This window comes from Balaenoptera borealis (genome assembly GCF_965194805.1).
Source record: "Balaenoptera borealis genome assembly, chromosome: 21".
NCBI classification, from domain to species: Eukaryota; Metazoa; Chordata; class Mammalia; order Artiodactyla; family Balaenopteridae; genus Balaenoptera; species Balaenoptera borealis.
The window spans coordinates 15814315-15837025 of record NC_138880.1 but is presented as its reverse complement, the minus strand read 5'-3'; the positions used below and the strand labels follow the sequence as shown (position 1 = coordinate 15837025).

At 44.9% G+C, this 22711-nt stretch overlaps 1 long non-coding RNA gene across 2 annotated transcripts in view; it reads right to left on the bottom strand.

Moving 5' to 3' along the window:
- LOC309619670 overlaps positions 1 to 14272 on the bottom strand; it is a 92781-nt gene extending 78509 nt beyond the window's left edge. The window contains exon 1 of one of the 2 annotated variants that reach the window (XR_014239136.1): positions 1074 to 14272. This is a non-coding gene — a long non-coding RNA (uncharacterized lncRNA). The remainder of the gene's footprint in view (positions 1 to 1073) is intronic. The other variant, XR_014239137.1, reaches the window with a different exon arrangement.
- Positions 14273 to 22711: the final 8439 nt, after the last annotated feature.

Here is a 22711-nt window from a genome sequence, read left to right as displayed (position 1 = left end):
AGTCTGTCAACATACAAAGTACAATGATCATGGGCTGTTCTACAACAGACATCACAAAGATGTCTTCACACCAGAAGATCTGGGCGAACACTGCTTAGTGAAAAAGGCAAGTAACTTTAAATCCTGTTTCCGGAGTGGAGCAAACAGACCACTGTTTGGGATTCCTGCGCAGAGATGCCCCACCAGGTTAGGCAAAAACCCTGAGGCTCAGAACCCCTCCTGGAGGGCAAACAGCTCAGAGACTAAGTGACATCTCCTCCTAACCAGTTAACAGTACCTTGACCAACAAAGTGTCTGCATAAGTTAAAAAATGAGTTAAAATCTGCCTCCATCCATGAGGGCCAACTGGGAGCACCTGTCAGGAGAGATGGGCAATTCTGCAGGCCAGGTCGTTTGACAAACACTGGGCACCTCCTGCACCTGCCCAGGTCACCAGCCACCAACCCTACGGGAACTCAGGGTGTCTTAGTCACCCTGGGACCCCGACTCAGCTCTCCTCTGCCTTGGGGTCCGCCTACACCTGGGTGGTATTAACAAGCGCCGCTGGAAGTTGTTTGCTAACCGCACCTGGGCCCAAGCTCCGTTTCCCCGGGGCTGTTTCTGGAGGGAAGCACCTCTTCCCAAGGTCCCGGGCCTCCAAGAGGCTAAATTTGCTGCCTGGTTAAACCTGGGCGGCGGGCCCATCAGAGACCAAGGCTAGAAAGCCAATTCCACTCCCTTCGATGTTGGGAAAAGGAAGAACCTAGAAGGGAGCGTAGTGCGGAACGAGCTTCCTTTCCCACCGGCCTGAGGGCCAGAGAGGAAAAGACATCCAAACCATCCGCTGAGCCCACCCACCAGGCAGGCTTGTTAAGGAGTAAAGGGCTGAGAAGCAGGGGGCCCCTCCAGACAGTCTAGCCTCGCCCTCCCAGACGAAAGGTCACCGCAGGACGGGGGACACGCCGCGCACACCCAGCGAGGGCGCCCCAAGCTCTCCTCCGCCCCCGCCCGGCAGCCGGGCAGCCCCGCGCCCCGCAGCCTGCAGAGCGGGATGCGGTCCCTCCCGGGGCGCCCCACCCGCGGGCCCCACTCACCTGTCGCGGAGCCCCCGAGGCCGCCCAGCGCGGCCAGCACGGGCGGCAGGAGCAGAAGGAGCGCCTGGCGTCCCACGGGCGCGAGGAGACAGCGCGGGGACCCGGGAGCGAGGCGCGCTGCGCCAGGACGCCACAGGCAGGTGGAGCGCCCAGGCGGCTTTAACTCGCGCTCCCGCCGCGCACGAGGAACGCCGGCGCCGGTGGGCGGGGTGGGCGGGGTACACTGGGAGTTGGCGCCGCCCAATCACGGGGAAGAGCCGCCGGGAGCGAGAGGGGCTGCAGACCAGGTCGTGGTGCCTCCCATCTCTCTCTCTCGGGGTTCTCACTGGGTACTAGCGCCTGGGACCCCGCGCCCCTCCTGCAGTGGGACAGCAGACGCTCAGCCGATTCAGGGCCCCTGTCACACTCAAGATCAAGTTAAGGTTGGTCAGCCATACTTAAGGCTTCTTAAACTTTTTTAATTTTAATTGAAGTATAGTTGATTTACAATGTTGTGCCAGTCTCTGCTGTACAGCAAAGTGACTCAGTTATACACAGAGACATTCTTTTTTAATATTCTTTTCCATTATGGTTTATCCCAGGGGATTGGATATACTTTCCCATGCTATACAGTAGGACCGTGTTGTTTATCTGTTCTAAATGTAATAGTTTGCATCTACCAACACCGAACTCCCCGTCCATCCCTTTCCCTGCCCGCCCCCTTTGGCAACCACAAGTCTGTTCTCTATGAGAGTCTGTTTCGGATTTGTAGATAAGTTCATTTGCGCCATATTTTAAGTGATATCATATGGTACAGTACTGTATGGTATCTTATGGTATTTGTCTTTCTTTTTCTGACTTACTTCACTTAGTATGATAATCTCTAGTTCCATCCATGTTGCTGCAGATGTTACCAAACTTGGGTCTGCTTGCACATGGGCAGTAAAGCCAAGTGGTGAAGGAAAGCGTTCGTTGCAGGGCCAAGCAAGGAGTCCAGGGCAGCTAGTGCTTAAAATACCCAAACTCCCTGAAGGCTTTCAGGGAAAGGGTTTTAAAGACAGGATGAGGGAGGGTCGTTGTGGGGTGTGTGATCAGCTCCTGGACATTCTTCTGATTGGTTGGTGGTGAGGTAATCAGGATCAACATCATCAACCTGGTTCCAACTGGTCTGGGGTCTAAGTGCTTGTGGGCAGCATACAGTTAACTTCTCCCACCTGGCAGTGGTTTCAGTAGCTGCAAAACAACTTAAACAGTGTGGCTCAGAATAGGATCTATAGCCCTTGAGGAGGAACTTGACTTTGTTTAATGGCTAAACTGTTATTATTTTGTCTTGCTTGACTGTTTTCCTTTCTGCATTTTTTTCATTTCTCTGATTAAATTTACTCTTTGACTAAAGTTTTTCTACAGACAAAAGACAGGCAGAGGACATGGGGTGGGGGGCTGTTCTGGGAAGGCCCCAAAGGGTCCTGCTCGGTTACACAAATGGCATTATTTTCTTTTTTTATGGCTGAGTAGTATTCCATTGTATGTATGTACCTCATCTTCTTTATCCATTCATCTGTCAATGGACATTTAGGTTGTTTCCATGTCTTGGCTATTGTGAATAGTGCTGCTATGAACATTGAGGTGAATGTGTCTTTTTGAATTAGAGTTTTGCCCAGATATATGCCCAGGAGTGGGATTGCTGGGTCATATGGAACTCTATTTTTGCCTTTTTGAGGGACCTTCATACTGTTTTCTATAATGGCTGCACCAACTTACATTCCCACTGACACTGTAGGAAGGTGCCCTTTTCTCCACACCCTCTCCAGCATTTGTTATTTGTGGACTTTTTAATAATGGCCATTCTGACCGTTGTGAGGTGGTACCTCATTGTAGTTTTGATTTGCATTTCTCTAATAATTAGCAATGTTGAGCATCTTTTCATGTGCCTGTTGGCCATTTGTATTTCTTCTTTGGAGAAATGTCTATTTAGTTCTTCTGCCCATTTTTCAATTAGGCTGTTTGGGTTTTTTGTTGTTGTTGTTGAGTTGTATGAGCTGTTTGTATATTTTGGAAATTAAGCCCTTGTCGGTCGCATCATTTGCAAATATTTTCTCACATCATTTGCAAATATTTTCTCCCATTCCGTAGGCTGTCTTTTTGTTTTACTTATGGTTTCCTTTGCTGTGCAAAAGCTTTTAAGTTTGAATAGGTCCCATTTGTTTATTTTTGCTTTTATTTCTACTGTCTTGGAAGACTGACCTAAGAGAACAACAGTACGATTTATGTCAGAGAATGTTTTGCCTACGTTCTCTCATAGGAGTTTTATGGTGTCATGTCTTATGTTTAAGTCTTTAAGCCATTTTGAGTTTATTGTTATGTGTGGTGTGAAAGTGTTCTAACTTCATTGATTTACGTGTGGCTGTCCAACTTTCCCAACAACCCTTGCTGAAGAGACTTTTTCCCATTGTGTATTCTTGCCTCCTTTGTCAAAGATTAATTGACCGTAGGTGTGTGGGTTTATTTCTGGGCTGTCTATTCTGTTCCATTGATCCATATATCTGTTTTTGTGCCAATACCATGCCGTTTTGATTACTGTACCTTTGTAGTATTGTCTGAAGTCTGGGAGCATTATGCCACCTGCTTTGTTCTTTTCCCTCAGGATTGCTTTGGCAATTCTGAGTCCTTTACGGTTCCATATAAATTTTAGGATTATTTGTTCTAGTTCTGTGAAAAATGTCATGGGTAATTTGATGGGGATCACATTAAATCTGTAGATTGCTTTGGGTAGTATGGCCATCTTAACAATATTAATTCTTTCAGTACAAGACAAGAACATTGGATAGTTTTCCATTTCTTTGTTGTTGTTGTTTTGTTTTGTTTTGTTTGTTGTTTTTTTTGGGCCATGCTGGGTGGCATGCGGGATCTTACTTCCCCAACCAGGGATCAAACCCGTGCCCCCTGCAGTGGAAGCTCAGAGTCTTAACCACTGGACTGCCAGGGAAGTCCCTCCATTTCTTTGAATCATCTTCAGTTTCCTTTATTAATGTCTCATAGTTCTCAGCATATGTCTTTCACCTCCTAGGTTTGTTCCTAAGTATTTTTTTAATGTTATTTTGAAATGGATTTTTTTTCTTTTTTTACTTTGCCTTTCTGATGTTTCATTGTTGGTGTAAAGAAATACAACCTATTTCTGTATGTTAATCTTGTATCTTGCTACTTTGTTGAATTCGTTTATCAGTTCTAGTAGTTTTTGTGTGGAGTGTTTAGGGTTCTATATGTAGTATCATGTCATCTGCATATAATGACAGTTTTACCCCTTCCCTTCAGATTTGGATGCCTTTTATTATGTTTAAGTTTTTGAATGGATACAACGTTCACCCCTGTGCAGCCATCTTACTTCCCCACCTCCACCCCCAGCAAACACATAGGCACTAAGCAAGCACTAAGTTGGTCTCAGTCCAACTCGGGCCTCCTGCACAAAGGCTGCACTAATCATGGGCATGTTTCTGTGGCCGAATCTCAAAAGCAGCAGGCAACAATTTAATTAGCTCCAAGTCAATAAAGCTCCGTGAACCCCAGCAAGTAAACCAAGCCTCACTAGTAATTATCAGCAAAAGATTATTCATGTAGAACTATGATGCGTAACATTTGACAGTACCCAACGTAGAATATTTGTAATTTTCTGACAATGACTAACAATGAAGAGTGGCATTAAAATGCATCAGAATTAATTCTGCTACAATCCTTGATTTAGAAGGAACTCCCACAAAAGGCTATAACACACAGGAAAACCCCAATTGATAATATGGTCAAGGGATAGACAATTCGCAAAATAATTTCACAGATGCTTTATAAACTTTTTCTCAAATAAAGTGACTGCAAGAATATTTTATGTAGAAAAAGGCTAATGTTGGTGGAATGGGTCACAGTGCATTACTCATATCTGTATTACATATACTACCCATCATATAATTCCCTCACTTGAATAATTCCTTATATTAAGCAGCCCTTGGAATCTGCCCCCAAATCTCATTTATGATGCTAATCACTCTTTTGGGTTAAGAGGTGATTTTTGGCTTCGATTTGAGAATTTGTGAGAGTTTCAGTCAAAGAGATCTAATGAGATAAGCCAGATGAGCATGTGGACCAGGCACCCAGGCGCCTCCCTCAAGGTACACAGACTAGCCCACCGCCACCGCCCGTGACACAGGACAATTCAGATCCAGCAGTGTACCCAGTTCTTCAGGGCCAACCCCTTGTCTGCCTATAAAAAGTAGAATGTAGGAATTTTCTCTACGAAGTCATAAAAATAACTACAAATTTTCAAGAGTGGTAGGCTAGTGGAATGTTATTTTTCCTGCATTCTCATAGGCTCGATTATTCTCACTGTCTGATCTTTTTAGAGTTTTCACAGCCTAGTCCTGCTGACCTGGCTAGTCGGTATGGATTAGGTTTGGCTGTGAGTGATGGAAAACTCAAAATAACATTTTCTTAAACAAGACACAAGACTCCAAGTAGGTGGTAAAGGGCTGTGTGGTGTCCGCAATGGCTCCGTCGCGCTGCAGGACCTGACAGGCTCAGGGTTCTGGAGACGAAGAAAGGGGTCCTGGATGCTTGGCAGGGTCTGCTCTGGACCGTGGACGGATTCAGTGAGAATCACACGTAAAGTGTTTATTCCTGGGTTGGACTTCTACCAATAATTAATCAATATTAACTTGGTGAAAGGGCAGTGGGGGAAGCTTCTGTAGTTCTAGAGAAACAGAAAGAACCAGTGCATTCAACTCAACTCAGTGGCATTTGGTATAAAAATCCACTGTACTCGTTCCCCAGGAGTACCCCACTCCATAAGAATAAGCCTGGCCGAGGGCAGGTACTTGGGGCAGGGCGGGGGGGGGGGGGGGGCAGGAGGAGCTGTGACGCCCGGAAAGACCTCTGGAAAACCCTTTAGTATGCTGAGGGTCAAAATAAGTCATAAACGGATAGCTGTCCATCCCTAAAAGAGGACATCTCAGTGGAAGATGCCTGGGTCTCCTTCAGAATCTTCCAGACCGAACGCATCAGAAACCAGAGGCCCACTCGGGCCCTTGAAGCTTCACCCCACGGCCTCCTGTCCTCAGCTTCCATCCCGACCATGCTCCACAGATCCCTGCTGCCCCCAGCCTGCCACAAACAGCTGACCTTGAACACTCGATTCCCATAAGGGCTCCGGTAGCTAATCCACTGTGACCATGGGAACCTCCTGCCACCTTAGAAATGCAAGCTCCAGACTTCTCTAGAGCCTTCCACCAGGCAAATCTAGGGAGGCCCTGCAGGAGAAAGCCTGGGGGGCGGGGGGGGGGGTGTTTCATTCTGAACCATTTGAGTGCTTCTCAGTGCAGTCAGCCTGACCTCAAATCGCTGCCTCCTTGGGCCCTGCCTGATACTCCCATTCAGCTGTTCTCTCTTGTTTTGCTAATCCATTTGGCGCCTTACCTTAGCTCCCACTTGTTACTTGGCCCCCAGGCTTGCTGACCCAGCTTAGAATGTTGATTTTGGCTCTGACTTGCATTCCTTGGGGACTTGACTTTCAGTGTTTACCTGTCTGTGATTGCATCAGAACTTCCAGGGACAGAAAACCCTCATTCCTCTGCCCCATCCCAACCCCTGCACCAAGTGGGGCCCTTTGCCAGCCCCGCCTGACCCAGGAAGGCGATTACCGAAGAGGATTCTGGTGGAGAATCTACCTGCTCTCCTTGTACCCTGTGCACACCACTGGTCCTGCAGGGCCCTGGAGAGGGAGGGGAAAGGGACCTGACTGAATTGATTCCACCTCCTGCATGAATTATTAATACCCATTGAACCGTCAAGCTTATATCTTAGATGTATTTCTGGTTTTTAGAAGTAAATAAATGTCATGAAACAAAGTGAAGTACTCAATATTTGGGGTACAAAGAGCCTCAGGCTGGTGTCAGCCCCTTCCTCCTGGAGGTGGAATCGCCCCGAGGCTGCCCTCAGCTGCATCTTATTTTTATCTCTCCCTATTCCAAGTCTGAAATCATAGATCCCATAAATACTTCCATTTTTCAAATGACTGCTATGGCTGTCACAGTGGGTACACAGATACGGGAGAGTATACATACTTTGTTTTTTGTGCGTGATTTGGGTGTTTTGGTAGCAAATCATATATTTGTTTTATGTTTGATTCTTTCCTTTTTCCTTTGGGTGCTGGCATATGGAACTGTCTGCTTCCAATTCCACCTTGAACAGTGGCTCCAATGATTACCTTTGGGTTTTCTGTCCCCACTCAATGGAAGAGCTCCACAGATTGAAAACAAGAAGGGGATATATCTGACTTACCTTTAAAAAAGCAATAAATTAGGTTTTAAAAAGTAAGATAACTGGGACTTCCCTGGTGGCGCAGTGGTTAAGAATCCGCCTGCCAATGCAGGGGACATGGGTTCGAGCCCTGGTCCGGGAAGACCCCACACGCCACAGAGCAACTAAGCCCGTGCACCACAACTACTGAGCCTGTGCTCTAGAGCCCATTGGCCACAACTACTGAGCCCGTGTGCCACAGCTACTGAAGCCCGCGTGCCTAGAGCCCGTGCTCTGCAGCAAGAGAAGCCACCGCAATGAGAAGCCCACGCACCTCAACGAAGAGCAGCCCCCGCTCGCAGCAACTAGAGAAAAGCCCGCGTGCAGCAACAAACACCCAATACAGCCAAAAATAAATAAATAGGAAAAAAAAAAAAAAAGATAACTGGTGTCTTGAGTTTTAGTAGATATCAAGTAAGGTTCTATTCCTTCCTTATACCTTGTTACAAAGAAGTGTTATGAACTGCAGGTAAACAAAATCTGCTGCTGGCCGGGCTAACATTAGGGCAGATATTTCTAAAGTAGTCTAACTAATGAGGTTAGTGCAACACTGTGATATGATAATCAACATATTTTTTGGTCTTTGTCCTGGGCTCCTGGCCAGAGCTCCCCAAACCTTTGTAATGTCCTAAGTGATAAATGTGCTAGGAGCATCTTTTTTTTTTAATTGATTAATGAATTAATTTGGCTGCATCAGGTCTTAGCCGCTGGCACATGGGATCTTTGTTGCGGCGCGCGGGCTTCTCTCTAGTTGGGATGTACGGGCCCCAGAGCGCGCGGGCTCAGTAGTTGCAGTGCTCTAGCTCAGTTGCCCCGCGGCACGCGGGATCTTAGTTCCCCGACCAGGGATCGAAACTGCGTCCCCTGCACTGGAAGGCAGATTCTTAACCACTGGACCACCAGGGAAGTCCCTAGGAGCATCTTTTATCCTCATATTTGGCCTCTGACCCCAGTTCCTGACGCAGAGCTCCTAAATCCCTTGGAATTTCCTGGGTGATAGGAGTGTCTTTTGTCCTAATAAGGCGACTCTTAGTGGCTTCCTCCAGAGGCTGGGGCTGGTCACCAGGAAGACCAAGCGATGGTTAGAAGCTTGGAATTTTCATCTGCACTCCTCATCCACCAGGGAAGGGAGGGGAGCCAGAAACTGAGTTAATAACCAATCACGTTTTCATGATGAAGCCTCTATAAAAATCCCTAAACTACAGTGTAAAAGAGCTTCTACACATCCACGTGCTAGGAGGGTGACGCACCCTAAACCCACAGGGACAGGAGCTCCTGAGCTTGGGGCCCTTCTGGATCTCGCCCTGTGTATCTCTTCCTCTGGCTGTTCATTTGTATCCTTTATCATATCCTTTATTAGATAATAAACTGGTAAACGTGAGTGTTTCCCTGAGTCCTGTGAGATGTTATAACAAATTATTGAACCTGAGGAGGGAGTCTTGGAACCCCCAATTTGTAGCCAAGTTGGACAGAAGTGTGACTGACCTAGGGACCTACTACTTAGGACATCGGAAGTGGGGTCTGTCTTGGGAGATGGATCCCTTAACCTGTGGCTCTGATGCTGACTCCAGGTAGACAGTGTCAGACCTGAAATTGAATTGTAGGTCACCTACCTGGCGTCAGAGAGTTGGTCAATGTGGGAAAAAACCCTACACGTCTGGTGTCAAAAAGTGTTGTGAGTAGAGAGTAGAGGAATAGAGTTTTTTCTCTCATTTAGTGAATTAAAGTCATCAGGGACTTTACCAGGTAATATCTGGTTATATATACAAACCACATGTGGATCCCTGAGTCAGAGATGCATATGAAATTTTGTGTAGTTTTGGAAACGCTAAGGATATGGAAATATTTGTAATTAACCATTACCTGCATTTCCCATGAAAACTTTACTGAGAAAGCCTGCCCAACCTCTAAACCCCAGAACAGGAGTCTTTGAAATGATCTGCACAGAGTTCTCTCGATAACTGTCAAGTCCAGGTCATTAGTTGTAATAAGTCTAGATGGTTTTATAAAGCTGATTAATAAAAGCCTTAAGTAATCATATATAACTTCCTACAGTATATAAGATCTGTGTAACTCTTATAACATGAATGGATGTGATTATGCTATGGAAGCCAGCAAAGGAAAAGACCTGCTTTGGGGTTTCATTTGGTATCCAAATGCAAGGTCACTGGAAGATGACTAAACTCGGAAAATTTCCATGAGCCAATGGACAATTTTCTAGTAACAGCTCAGGACTAGTGATACTGAGTTGTATATGAGGCCAGAGGTTTATATCAATATCAAGTTGGTATTAATATCAATTTGCAAGTTTGTTTTGGTTAGATGAGCTTCAACTGTGAGAATAAGCACATGGTGGTGTAGGATGTTTATCTTCCTTCCTAGAGTGATATTACTTTTGTTATCTGAAAAAAAAGGATAATTTCTGGAACATTTATCTGTTTACCATGGCAAAGCCAGGAAATGTGTCTATTGACATTCAAAATAAGAAATACACTTGTAGTTCAAAAAAGAAAAAATAGTTTCCAAAATTGGATACCTTTCAAACATTTGTAGATTTTTGTTTAATTTGAGTCACTGACAATAGTTTGTCAAACAACATTGCACTTTTTATTTTCTGTTTGAGAAGCATAGACAGAAAGGAGCCAAAAGACTGAGAAATTGAAAACTACTATAAAACTGCCCTCATTTTTCCTAATTAAAGAGTAGACTAGGGGATTCCCTGGTGGTGCAATGGTTAAGAATCTGCCTGCCAATGCAGGGGACATGGGTTCAAGCCCTGGTCCGGGAAGATCCTACATGCTGCGGAGCAACTAAACCCGTGCGCCACAACTACTGAGCCTGTGGTCTAGAGCCCATGAGCCACAACTACTGAGCCTGTGTGACACAAATACTGAAGCCCGCGTGCCTAGAGCCTGTGCTCCGCAACAAGAGAAGCCACCGCAGTGAGAAGCCCATGCACCACAACGAAGAGTAGCCCCGGCTCGCCGCATCTAGAGAAAGCCCACGTGCAGCAACGAAGACCCAATGCAGCCAAAAATAAATAAATAAATAAATAAATAAATTTATAAAGAAAGAAAAAAAAAAAGAGTGGGCTAGTCTGATTCAGAAAAGAGCCTGAATCAGTGAGGACTTCCTAAAAATGTAATTTATGGCAGCCCTTGACAAGGATAGGAGAATCAAATTTAAAGCCTTAGAAAATTTTAAAAATTGTTTTAATAAAATAAAGACTAATCACTTGTAACTCCTTGGTTTCTCCTTCTTCTGTTTTAATGCATTTGCTTTAGCACTTGATGGACTAAACACACACACCCCTTCTTTGATTATTGCTGGCAATGTGGCCTCTCTGGAATGACACAAAATTCTAGATTAATAGAATCCAAATTAATAAACTATCTTGGCTTTGCCTTTATAATGTCAGTTAGAGATAGATCAGTTGCTGGCTTTTGGGGGGGGGTGTTTTTTAACATTCCCAGAAAAAGAAGTTACAGCTGTATGACAAAATGATTGTACATTTCTACTGATGGCCGCCAGAGGTCTACTCACCACTGCAAATCCTCCAGGCCTTGCTACTGAAATGTGAGCCACGGACACGCCGGGTGGGCATCCCTGCTGGTAAGAAATACAGACTCTCCAGCCCTCCCCCAGAACTACTGAATCAGAACCTACACCGTAGGTGATTCGTATGTAAAGTTTGAGAAGCACTATCCTAGGTTATGGGAAGAAAACATTTGATATTCAATATATGATCAGAATTAAGAGATCAGAAAGCTTGGAGGATCTCGCCATCCAGTTCCATGCTCAATCTCCTATCTTCTGATTTGTTGGTTTTTCATAAAAGCATTACAGCTCAAAAACATTTTTTCTCAAAAACAATCTCCCTAAAGTGTTCCTTTCATGACACATTCTAATCCCATAAGTTATCATAGTCGTGAATATGTTTTATCTAATCTCTGATTTATAGATTTGGGGAGTTGAAAGAGCCCTTAAATATGATCTAACACTAGTCTAAATTTTCTCATTTTACAGAAAGAAACCCTTGGGCAGGGGATTTTCAGAATGTGATCCAAGTGAGATTCCCTTTCCCTCTGCTCCCAAATCCAAAAGACTTTCCTCTTAAGAGCCAGGACCTACAGTGGGAGTATATGAGGGTTTGGGCTCTCCATATGGATCACTCCCCACCCCCGCTTCTTTGCAAAAGAAGTGGTGCTGAGCGGGGTGAGCTTGGAGAAGGGAACAGAGCTTGTCAATCAAGATGTGCAGAACCCTAGCATCTATTCTTTCCTACTTGAGTGTGCCAGGGTTCCCTAAAGGGACATAGAGGTTTGGACAAGCCCTCCCTGCCATGGGTGCTGGGAGAGCCCAGGATGATGAGAGATCAAGGATGCTTCCTCTCGATGTCTTAGAGGGGGACTGTCAGTTTCTATACCAGGACCACAGGGAGGGGATCTAGAAGAAGCTTGGATCTAAAGGTGTCCAGAAGCCAAAGAGGACACATAGAAACAACATTCAGATCTTACACCCAATGGAACAGACCTACTGGAGCAGACAAATGGGTTCCTAAAAACTAAAATTAAAAAGAGCACTTAAGAACAAAACTATAGGACAACAAATAAAATTTAAAAAGACTTCCTAGAGCTTTAAAAAACCTTACCAATTCAGCATATGAATCAAGCGGGTAGATGGTAGCTAATGAGGATCCTATTCGTGGCCTAGAAGGTCGAGGACCATCAACATCACAAATCCCAGAGCAAAACATGCAAAGAGATGGCAATCACGAGGGAAAAGGAGAAAGATTTGGAAAATGGATGCAGGATTCCTATCATCCGAATAATATACATTCTAAAAGAAGAAGAACAGAAGAAGTAGAAGAAATAATTTTAAATAACTTAGGAGAAGATTTTCCTAAGCCAAAGAAAGACCTGAGTTTTCAGAGTAAGAAGGCTCAGAATTCTTGGCTGGATTGAGGAGACAAACACACACTTAGGCATAACCTGGTAAAACAAGTTTCCAGGATTTCCCTTTTTTGACTGCTATTGGACTTCTTACCTGCAACACCAGAAGCTAGAGGTCTGTGGATTCGTACATTTAGGCTAGTGAAAGAAGCTCCCAAGAATCCTATATCAGGCATTTCAGTTGTTTACCTGTTAGGTTGAAAGAAAGATATTGAGGACATGGACTAATTCAGAGAATAAATCACTGAGTTTCCCGTCTTAGGTAAGCAATTGAGAAAAGGACCTTTCCAAAGACCAAATGTTATATACATCTAGCAATCATCTATCTATATACACATCTATGCTTATATAAATATACATCTAGCATTTTTAGGTGAGTTATACTTAAAAAGGTATATCTGAATATCCCGTCTGCCATATTACCAGAAATGGAAGTGGTCTGTGTGTGCGTGTGTGTGTGTGCGCGAGTGTGTGTATGTGTCGGCTTTTTTGCTCCAGGAAATCTAACCCTTCACAGGGCCTTACCTTACTGCATGAATGACTTCAGTGTCTCAGCTGGGCTGCCTCAGCCTCAGAGCCTCTCTTCTACCCTATCCGGCTACCTTGAAAGCATTCTAAGACAGATTTTTGCTTTGACTGGACTTTTGTCATATCTGGTAGCAAGAATTCAAAGGTTGTTTTCCAGTGGAAATGTAAGGTAAGAATCACATGCTTCAGTGGATTTCTGGGCTACTGAATAATTTCATAATTATGCTAACTAATAAATGCCTGCCAAATACAGAAATAAAGGCATGAAAAGAAGAGGTAGGTACATGTCAGTAACTGAAAAAAAAAAAAAAAAAAAAGAAATCCCTAGGTCTTGTGGGACACTGGGATACTGATCATTGATGACTGATCGTGATTGGTATTAGATAACTTTAAAATTACACTCAAGCTAAGGTCGTTTGATGTAAACTTGAAATAGTGGAAAGTAGCTCCTGTCTGGATTAAGGAAACATCTTTCAACCCCTACAGACTCACACTCAATAGCAATTCCAGCATAATATCTATAGTTTGTTCGATAAAGTAATTGTTTGAGTTACACTGAAGGCTTCATTCTTAATTTCTTATTTCATTTCCTTACTGTTTGTTCTCAGTGCTCTCATGTTCACAGTCACTTTCTGTCTGAAGCCACCTCAGAGTCTTCTTTTTATCCGAATTGTGCCATCTACTTAAAAGAATGATAATTCTATGTGTACAGCTCTGTCTTAATTTCAAGGCAATATTTATTACATTTTCCCCACTTTCTTGAATCATGTGTTGTAATGTGCTTGTCTTCAGATGACTTTTTCCCCCCGAAGATGCTGAACTTTCAGTATCATTCTGCTGATTCATTTGTGTTGCGTCATTCATCGCATGCCTTCTATGATTGATACTCAAATCTAGTAAATTAAGGAAAGAATTTCCAGGAATTAAATTGCCTCAAATCAAATGAAGACATTATCATGGGTAGGTTTTTGTTTCCTAGCAGACGTATTGGATGTGTGGCAGGGTCATTCACTGAAGCATTTAAAATGGGTTTCTCCTAAGTGTCCATAGACAGATGAGTGGATAAAGAAGATGTGGCACATACATACAATGGAATATTACTCAGCCATAAAAAGAAACAAAATTGAGTTATTTGTAGTGAGGTGGATGGACCTAGAGTCTGTCATACAGAGTGAAGTAAGTCAGAAAGAGAAAAACAAATACCATATGCTAACACATATATATGGAATCTAAAAAAAAATGGTTCTGAAGAACCTAGGGGCAGGACAGGAATAAAGATGCAGACATAGAGAATGGACTTGAGGATACGGGGAGGGGGAAGGGTAAGCTGGGACGAAGTAAGAGAGTGGCATGGACATATATACACTACCAAATGTAAAATAGATGGCTGGTGGGAAGCAGCTGCATAGCACAGGGAGGTCAGCTCCATGCTTTGTGACCACCTAGAGGGGTGGGATAGGGCGGGTGGGAGGGAAACTCAAGAGGGAGAGGATATGGGGATATATGTATAGGTAGAGCTGATTCACTTTGTTATACAGCAGAAACTAACACAAATTGTAAAGCAATTATACTCCAATAAAGATGTTAAAAAAATATAAAAAAATACAATGGGTTTCTTCTTTCGGTTTCCCACTGGTGTTCCTAGCTGCTGGGTGCTGACCTTGCCTCAGGCACTTTGCACTTCTGCAGAAAGCAGAAGCTGATGGAGGACAAGGTCGCTACCTTCCCTTCACACGGGTTGGCGATCACTGAAGGCAATGTGTCCTGTGTCCCAGGGAGGGAAGAAAGAGACACTTTCTGTTGTTCTTATTGTTTTCTCCTCCCTCCCTCCCTCCCTCCCTCCTCCCTCCCTCCCTCCCTCCTCCCTCCCTTCTTTCCTTCCTTCCTTCCTTCCTTCCTTCCTTCCTTCCTTCCTTCCTTCCTTCCTTCCTTCCTTCCTTCCTTCCCTGTCTTTCTGTAGTGAGATCATTCCAAGTGTCCTGGAGACCCACACCCCAGCACCACTGGAGGAATCCACGTGATGTAACTAGACACACCAGGCTTCATGGCAAAAGAGGAAGGTGGTCTTCTTGGGCTGAGAGTGAGGAGCAGCTCACTTCTAGGGACCACGGGCTCGGAGAATTATGTCACGGGGCAGCCGGGATGCACACTGAGAAGCACATGTGAATCCTTCTCCCTTCTGAGTACCATTCTCAGTACTATCTGTGTTTCAGAGAGGGGAGGGGGACATTTGTAATGATAGAAATGGAACTTTCTGCTGGTCCCCTCCGAATGGAAAGCCCAAATCAGAATTAAGCTGAAGTAAGAAAACAGTTACATTTCTTGGATACATACATGGATTAAGGTTTGCAAACGCACGTCCTCCACAAATATCTATCACAGGATAGCAGCACTGTACTGGCCCCACTGCCATGACAGAGTTTTGATTCTTGAGACTAAGATACCTGCAGACCATGTTGATTCTACCCACCTTTGAGAAAATATATGTGGAAATCTGTGCAAAGTAGAAAGTGCTGGAAGCGATTATAATTACTAAATAAAATAGGTGTCAGGTATTGCTTAAAGGACTTGGAGTGAGAATCCCTGTGAAGCAGTATTGAAAATTTGAGGAAAAAAAATTGAAAAGTTCCTTTAGAGATTTACAAAACTGAATTTTAATACAAAACATCACCCAAAAAATCTTTAATTTCAGGGTTGCCTATAGCAATGCACTCTGAATCTCAAGTTTGGCAATTTTGCTGCACTTCATTTTCTTCATGTGTTCGAGTTTGGTTGAAACTATGAAATTGCCATTTTGTGGGACAAAAATTGTCGACTGTCAATGATTTCATGTAGTTTATTTACCCAAATAAGTGAGGGGGCTTCTGGTTTCTGGTCAGACGTGTGAAGAGTGTGAAAGTCCTCATTCCTGTCTTCACAACAAGAAAAAGGCTGAACAAAGTGAAGAGTCACAACTCTTCTTAGATCCACCCGAGAACTGAGGTCACAGGCCAGCTATCGCCCCTAAACCTGGAAAGACAGACAGGTGGAGACAGTGGGTCACATCTTCCTGGGAACAGAAGCCCAGGAGCAGAAAGGTGCAGTCAATATGGATACGAACACTAGAAGGGGGTAATTGACAAGTTGCTGGAGGCTTAGTGTGGGTGCCTTGAGGGTTAGAACCTCCTGGCATCCCAGCCTCAGGGAGACCCCCCACCACCACCACTTTCATGAGTTTTACCTCCAGGAGCTCTGCCAAGTTCTCCTGTGAAGATTGGAGAAAAATCCCCTTGTCTTTCTGGCAGGTGGAGGGGCAAACAAACATTGTGAAATATACCCAGAGCATCCTGTTCTCCTTAGCAAGAACCACCCTCAAGGGAAACTATTCTACCCAAGGCTCAACGACCAGGCTGAAGAGAAGTACCAACTCTAGCCCCTTCTAGTCCTCAACGTGGGGAATGGGAAACGCCCGAGACAGGCTCAGTAAAAGGCTGAGACCTAATCATAGGACTGTAAATGCCTCCCCTCCCCACACCTCACCACCACGTGACAGAGCTCCTGGGCTGTAACAGGGGAATACGGATTAAGAACTGCAAGCCTCAAGACCCTATTTAAGGAGTCTTTGGGGAAACCCAAAGACAATAGGGGAGACAAAAACAACCGCACTAGAGGACATTTTAGCCTTGGACAACGCAGCTATAGGAAACAGTAAACAGCCTAACTCCTAGCCAGATAAATGTAAAACCTCACGCATAGCCTCTCTACCTCAGCTCCTTCTAAGGGTAAACTAGAGGCATGGATAGTGAGGAAGCACCCAGGGAATCTCTTAGAGGGGAGGGTGGGGATACACTGAATCATTTCCACGCGTTTTTATACAAGTCACCCCCAGGCGGTAGCAGTTAATCCTGTGCAACACTGCCAAAGATTCACAAAGAAACATGACCCTTCTTGAAAGATTTACAGATTACCAGTGCTGAAAGGATTCATCTAGGGCTGGTCCCACCCTTATTTCCTCAGATAAGAGCCCTGAGTTCCAAAACCGATGAGCACTGCCCTGCGCAATATAAATAAGGGGAGAGTCACATCTGGAACCCGGCTTTCCTCACTGAAGAAAACAAGCAAATATATTGAACAGGAAGGACTCTTGGGATGTTATCTGAGAGCTGAGTTTATTTTTTGTCTCCCACCGTTCTGGTATATTTGCTCTGCAGTGGAAGTTCTTCCCTTACCTCTGAAGGAAAAATACATCTACTGTTAATCAGCAGGTTCTTGATGTAGTAATTTACAGTGTTCAGACCTACATAATGAGCAAAATTTCGATCCGACTTAGAGGAAACATCTCACACTGTCCTTCCTTCCGCTCATACACCCAAGCTGGGCCTGCTGAGCACGGACCCCCTCAAATGGGAAAGGAGGGAGGGGTCATTCCCTCTCTTTTCTCCTCCTCCAGCAACAGTGTCTGTCCCTGTGATGTTGTGGTTTATAATAAAAAACATATATTTCGTCTTCATCCCTGGTTCTGACACAGAGCTCCTAAAACCCTTGAAATCATCTCCTAAATGATGAGAGTGACAAATGTGTCTTTTACTTATTTATTTATTTATTTTATCTTTGGCTGCATTGGGTCTTTGTTGCTGTGCGTGGGCTTTCTCTAGTTGCGGTGAGCTGGGGCTACTCTTCGTTGCGGTGCACAGGCTTCTCATTGCGGTGGCTTCTCTTTGTGGTGGAGCACAGGCTCTAGGTGTGCAGGCTTCTGTAGTTGTGGCATGTGGGCTCACTAGTTGTGGCTCACGGGCTTAGTTGCTCTGCGGCATGTGGGATCTCCCCAGACCAGGGACTGAACCCGTGTCCCCTGCATTGGCAGGTGGATTCTTAACCACTGCGCCACCAGGGAAGTCCCAACAAATGTGTCTTTTGTAACATTGATCACATAACTTTTGGGTGCATCTAAGGATGGGGGCTGGTTGCCAGGGAACCAACCATGTGGTTTGAGGATTGGCACTTTTGGCCCCCCCCCATTTTCCCTACCCCAAAAAGGGGAGAGGGGCTAGAGATTGAGTCAATTGTCAAAGGCCAGTGACTTAATCAACCATGCCTATGTCATGAAGCTTCCATAAAACCCCAAAAGGATGGGGTTCAGAGAGCTTCAGGGTTGGTGAACACGTGGAAATTTGGGGAGAATGATGCAACTGGAGAGGGCATGGACTCTCCGAGCCCTTTCTTCATACCTGGGCCCGTGCATCTCTTCCATCTGGCTGTTCCTGAGTTAAATCCTTTTATAAGAAACAGGTAATCTAGTAAGTAAACTATTCCTCTGAGTTTTGCGAGCCATGCTAGCAAATTAATTGAACCCAAGGAAGGGATTGTTGGAAGCTCAGATCTACAGCCGGTGGATTAGAAGCACAGAGAGCAAACCGGACTTGCTGCTGGCGTCTGGGGAGGTGGGTGGCAGTCTTGTAGGACTGAGCCCTCGGCCTGTGCGATCTGACACTGTCTCCGGCGGGATAGTGTCGGAACTAAGTTGAATGGTAGGACACCCAGCTGGCGATGGAGAATTGCCTGTTGGTGTGGAACTCACCCCATCCCCTGTTGGAACTGATGATCAGAATTGTTTAGACCTGATTAGGTTGATGCAGGGAGAGCAAGAAGTAAAAGGCGATGGAGAGTTTTTACTTGAATGGTAATGTTTTAAGGTGGTTTCGTGCTCTCTGAGTCCACTCTCTTCCTCCTGAGGCACTTCTGAGAGTTTCTGAGACTCTTTCCCAGCGGTCAGCAAACATGTTCTGTAAAAGGCCAGGTAGTAAATGTATGAGGCTTTGCAGGCCCTACGGTCTCTGTTGCAACTCAACTCTGCCATTATAACGCCATAGACAACATGTCAAAGAATGGGTATCCTGTGTTCCATAAACCTATACAAAACAGGCAGCGGCCTGCGGGCCTTAGTTTGCCAGTCCCTGACCTCTGCAACCCTGGGAAGCTCCCACTGAAGTGCCTTTGACCTGGGCAAATGGACTTTATTTTGTGGCTGTTCACGCCCCTCTCAGGCCTTTGGGAAGAGCAGAGCCCTTCACCTTCTCCTCTCCTGAAGCCTGGTGCTTTCCTGAAGGCCACCCAAACAGGTCCTAAGGCAAATCTTCATTCCTTCTCTTGGTCGTAGGCTCACCAGATCAGGCCCATGGGAAACACTTACAAATCATCCCCCAATCCCCCCAAAACTGAGCAGCCAACCCTCAACCTGGCAATCTACTTCACTCTGCCATCAAAACAGCTGGCCAGGCAGTTCTGGACCTTAGATTCCTCGGGCACAAGTCAAATCCAAGTCCACTCTGTCTATCTAGATGTAGGGCACAAGTGTTCTGAGTGATCCTTCAAAGACCCCCTGCCCACCCTCTCTGCTTGAGGTAAGAGGCATAGGTAGAACTTGTAACATGCTGATAGCCATCTCCAAATAAATGATCTCCACAAGCCCCTTCCATCTCCAACAAAGCGACCTCCTTGACCCTTAGTGTAGATGAATCATCTGACAAGCTTTCCCATTTCCATGGGAGAGTCAGTCTCACAAAGCACCTGGAACACGGCATCTACTGTCTTCATGCCTCAGATAAACTGAGACAGGAGATGCCAGTTTCACATTGTGTGAATAAAGCACCATCCCCTGACTGTGCCCAGTGATTCAGTCCCCGTGTTTCTCTTCCCTCCATCTGAGTTCCAGTTCTCCAGCATGTCTCAAACTGGGGTCATCTAGCTCTCTCACATAAATTTTAATTTTTTTGTGATGAAACTCTAAAAGTTGTGATGAACACACACAGCAAGTTAACACATGCATGTTCACAATCTCCCTTTTTCTTTCACTGCACTCGTGAAACAGTGGGGAGGAGCTGCCAAGAAGGAAGAGGACAGATTTGAGGGGAGAATGAGGAGGAAGAGAGAGTGAGGAATCGCTTGGAGCCGGGGACAGGGAGGAGACCCTGGGGTGATGGATGGGGAGGAAGGATTTTAGGATGCTTGGCTGTGTGTGTGATGCACCCATTTAAAGCACTGAACCCTCCTTCTAAGAAAAGCCGTAAGAAATATCTATATTACTCTTTGAGGTTTCTGGAAGAGTCTGCTCCCCCCCCGCCACCCTTTCCTTTGTTATTGTTGGTGGGGAAGGTTGGCATCAGCAGGCAGAATTATGCTTCAAGATGGTCCAGCTATATTCAGGCTGCATTCCAGGTTGGTGGATAAATACAAGTATTGCCACCTGATTTCAGTGCCCGTGTCTGTCTTACCAATGACAGACCACCCTTAGGTAGGGTAACCCTATGGCCGGATTACCCAGAGCAGTCCCTCTTATTGTCTGTTGTCCCAGCATAATAAGAGGGTGTTATTACACCCTCTTTCACTTTCAAAAGTGTCCTGATTTGCATGATACATTATCTGGTCACTTTGAGTGACAGCTTTTAACTTTATTGCAGTGCTTCTCGCTGCTCGTGTTGCTGAAGATTAAAGTATGTTTTATACTATGAAAATAGAAGTCAGTTATTTCCATTGACAAAATCAATCTGGGACTTAAAAAAAACAACTGTTCAGAGAGTTAGTCACACATTGGATCCTCATGGTTCCAGAAATAGGAGTAATTTAATTAGCCTCTGTTGCACAGGAAGCAACGACTGGGATCCTACATCACTGTGGCACCAATGTTGTTATGGTTCACCAGCTTGGCTATCCGTTAACATTGGTACCCAGAGAATTTATTCTTCTCACCTTCTACACATGGGCAGTTCCAGGCATGAACACCTCCTGTCTCCCTTCCTCCTAACCAATATATTTCTGGGACTTCGCAAATAACCAGACTGTTCACATCAGAACCCCCAAGACACCTGCCATATTCCTCATCTCCTCCTCTTGTTTTTTCCTTTTCCATATCTGCTGCTTACAAAGGTACTTGAAGGAGCCACCTTCTTGCTACAGCTGATGGAATCACAAATAAGGCCCAAGGTCAGTGCAAAGGTGACCTTGCTCAGTGCTCCCTAAGCTGTCTGTCCTCAAGGGGTCGCTGCAGAGCCAGCTCCGTGGAGAACTCAGGAAAGGATCCCTGCTGGCTCCAGTTGGTCTCTGGGTCCAAAACCCAGCCCATCCTATCACATAAGGACTTTCTAATAAGTAGAACTGTTTGAAAGTAGAAAGACGTGCCTGGTTAGGTCATGATTTGCCCATAATACTGGCAATATTCAAGGAGTAACTGGATCTGGGTCATTCCCAGGCTGTTATAGAAAGAGTCTCTTCATTGGGTGAGAACTTAGACGTCAAGGCCACCAGGATACCTGCAATTCTGGGTCTGCTATTCTGAAATTAAGTTACTTACTTAATTAACATCGACACACTTAGAGATATGAAAAGAATTTTTTCAATCATGGTACATTGTTTAGATCATGCGATTTATAAACTAGAAAAAGAGCATGGACAAAAGATGTGTTCTCTAAGCAAAGCTATCTTTTTGGTTTACGTGATTATTTTTCTCCCCTCTTAACTAATACTTTGGTTTGGGACAAGACATTCATTTCGGACTCTTTATACTCTTGGCTTACCTACTTAGATCTGAATGTCAAACACTTTGATACCTACACTTTATAACAGAGCTGAGGCTGTCTACAGCTGTTAGTGATGACTGGACCCAGACCCGTGCTGTGGTGTGCGTGGCAAGGCACCTGGTGAGCAATCACTCAACGCCCCACCTTCCCCTTCAAGGAGATGGGGTTGGTAGGTCTCTCATCACTTCCCGGCTTCCTGTCACGCACTATGCATCAGGGCAGGATAATTGACAGGATGTATACCGAGTTATGAGTAATAGTCTTTCCCCAACAGTACCTAATCTTTTATTTGGTTGCTGTTGCCCTATCATCAGCATTTCTTACAAGGACAAGAGGTCTGCCTAGCGGAAGAGCTGACACATTTGTGGGGAAATAAAGTTGCAACCAAGGTAGCTACTTTCATTCCATTTGCAGAAAAGTTAGGACTTTGGAGAAGCAAAAAACAAACAAACAAAAAACATCCCAGGCAACCAAAAAAAACAAACCCCAGCACAGTCTAAATCATTTTTAAAGGCTTAGTTATGCTCTCATATTTAAAAATACAATGTTACATAAGCCATGCATATGCAAAGTATATGTGATATCCAAATCCATTCCCTCCTCTGTAAATAAAGGGGTGTATACAACCTCTGTGCTCTCTCTCCACCCAACAATTTGATATGAACCCAAGCCTTATGAAGATGGAAATAATTAATTTTAGAAAATGTAACTAAACACATTTAAATGTGTTTATGTATACACATATTTGCATTTACCCTGCGAAAGCAATACAGTCAAATATTAAAGAATACATATCCTCTCACAGGGAAATAAACTGGGAGAGTGACTTTGCCTCTGCTGGTGCACAGTGACATGAAAACCTTTCCAGCTCGGCCAGATCTGGCCAACTAGCCTACTGTTGCTTGATGCACCTCTTCCTTCCTGCACCTTCCCTATTACACTCTTCCATTCCCCACCCTGTTTCTAAACCTTCTTCAGTTTGTAACTTCATAGGGATACATTTAGAATCTTGCAGCTCTTTTTATGGTTTTATGACCTCTTGGGAGAAAAGCTCCTCTAAAGAGAGAGATGAAACCATACCCTGAAACTTACAAGGCCCATTATTAGGTAGAAACAAAATGATTAACTGAGACCCCCCCCACCCCCGACAGGCTTGCCTCCAAAAGTACCAGGGAAAGAGCAGGAGTGGAAACAACTTGCTAAGGGCGCATTCGACTGGGCATGGCACAGGAGCATTGAGGGACTAGGATAAGGACAGGAAGCTTTGGCTATCACAGGCTGAAAAGCC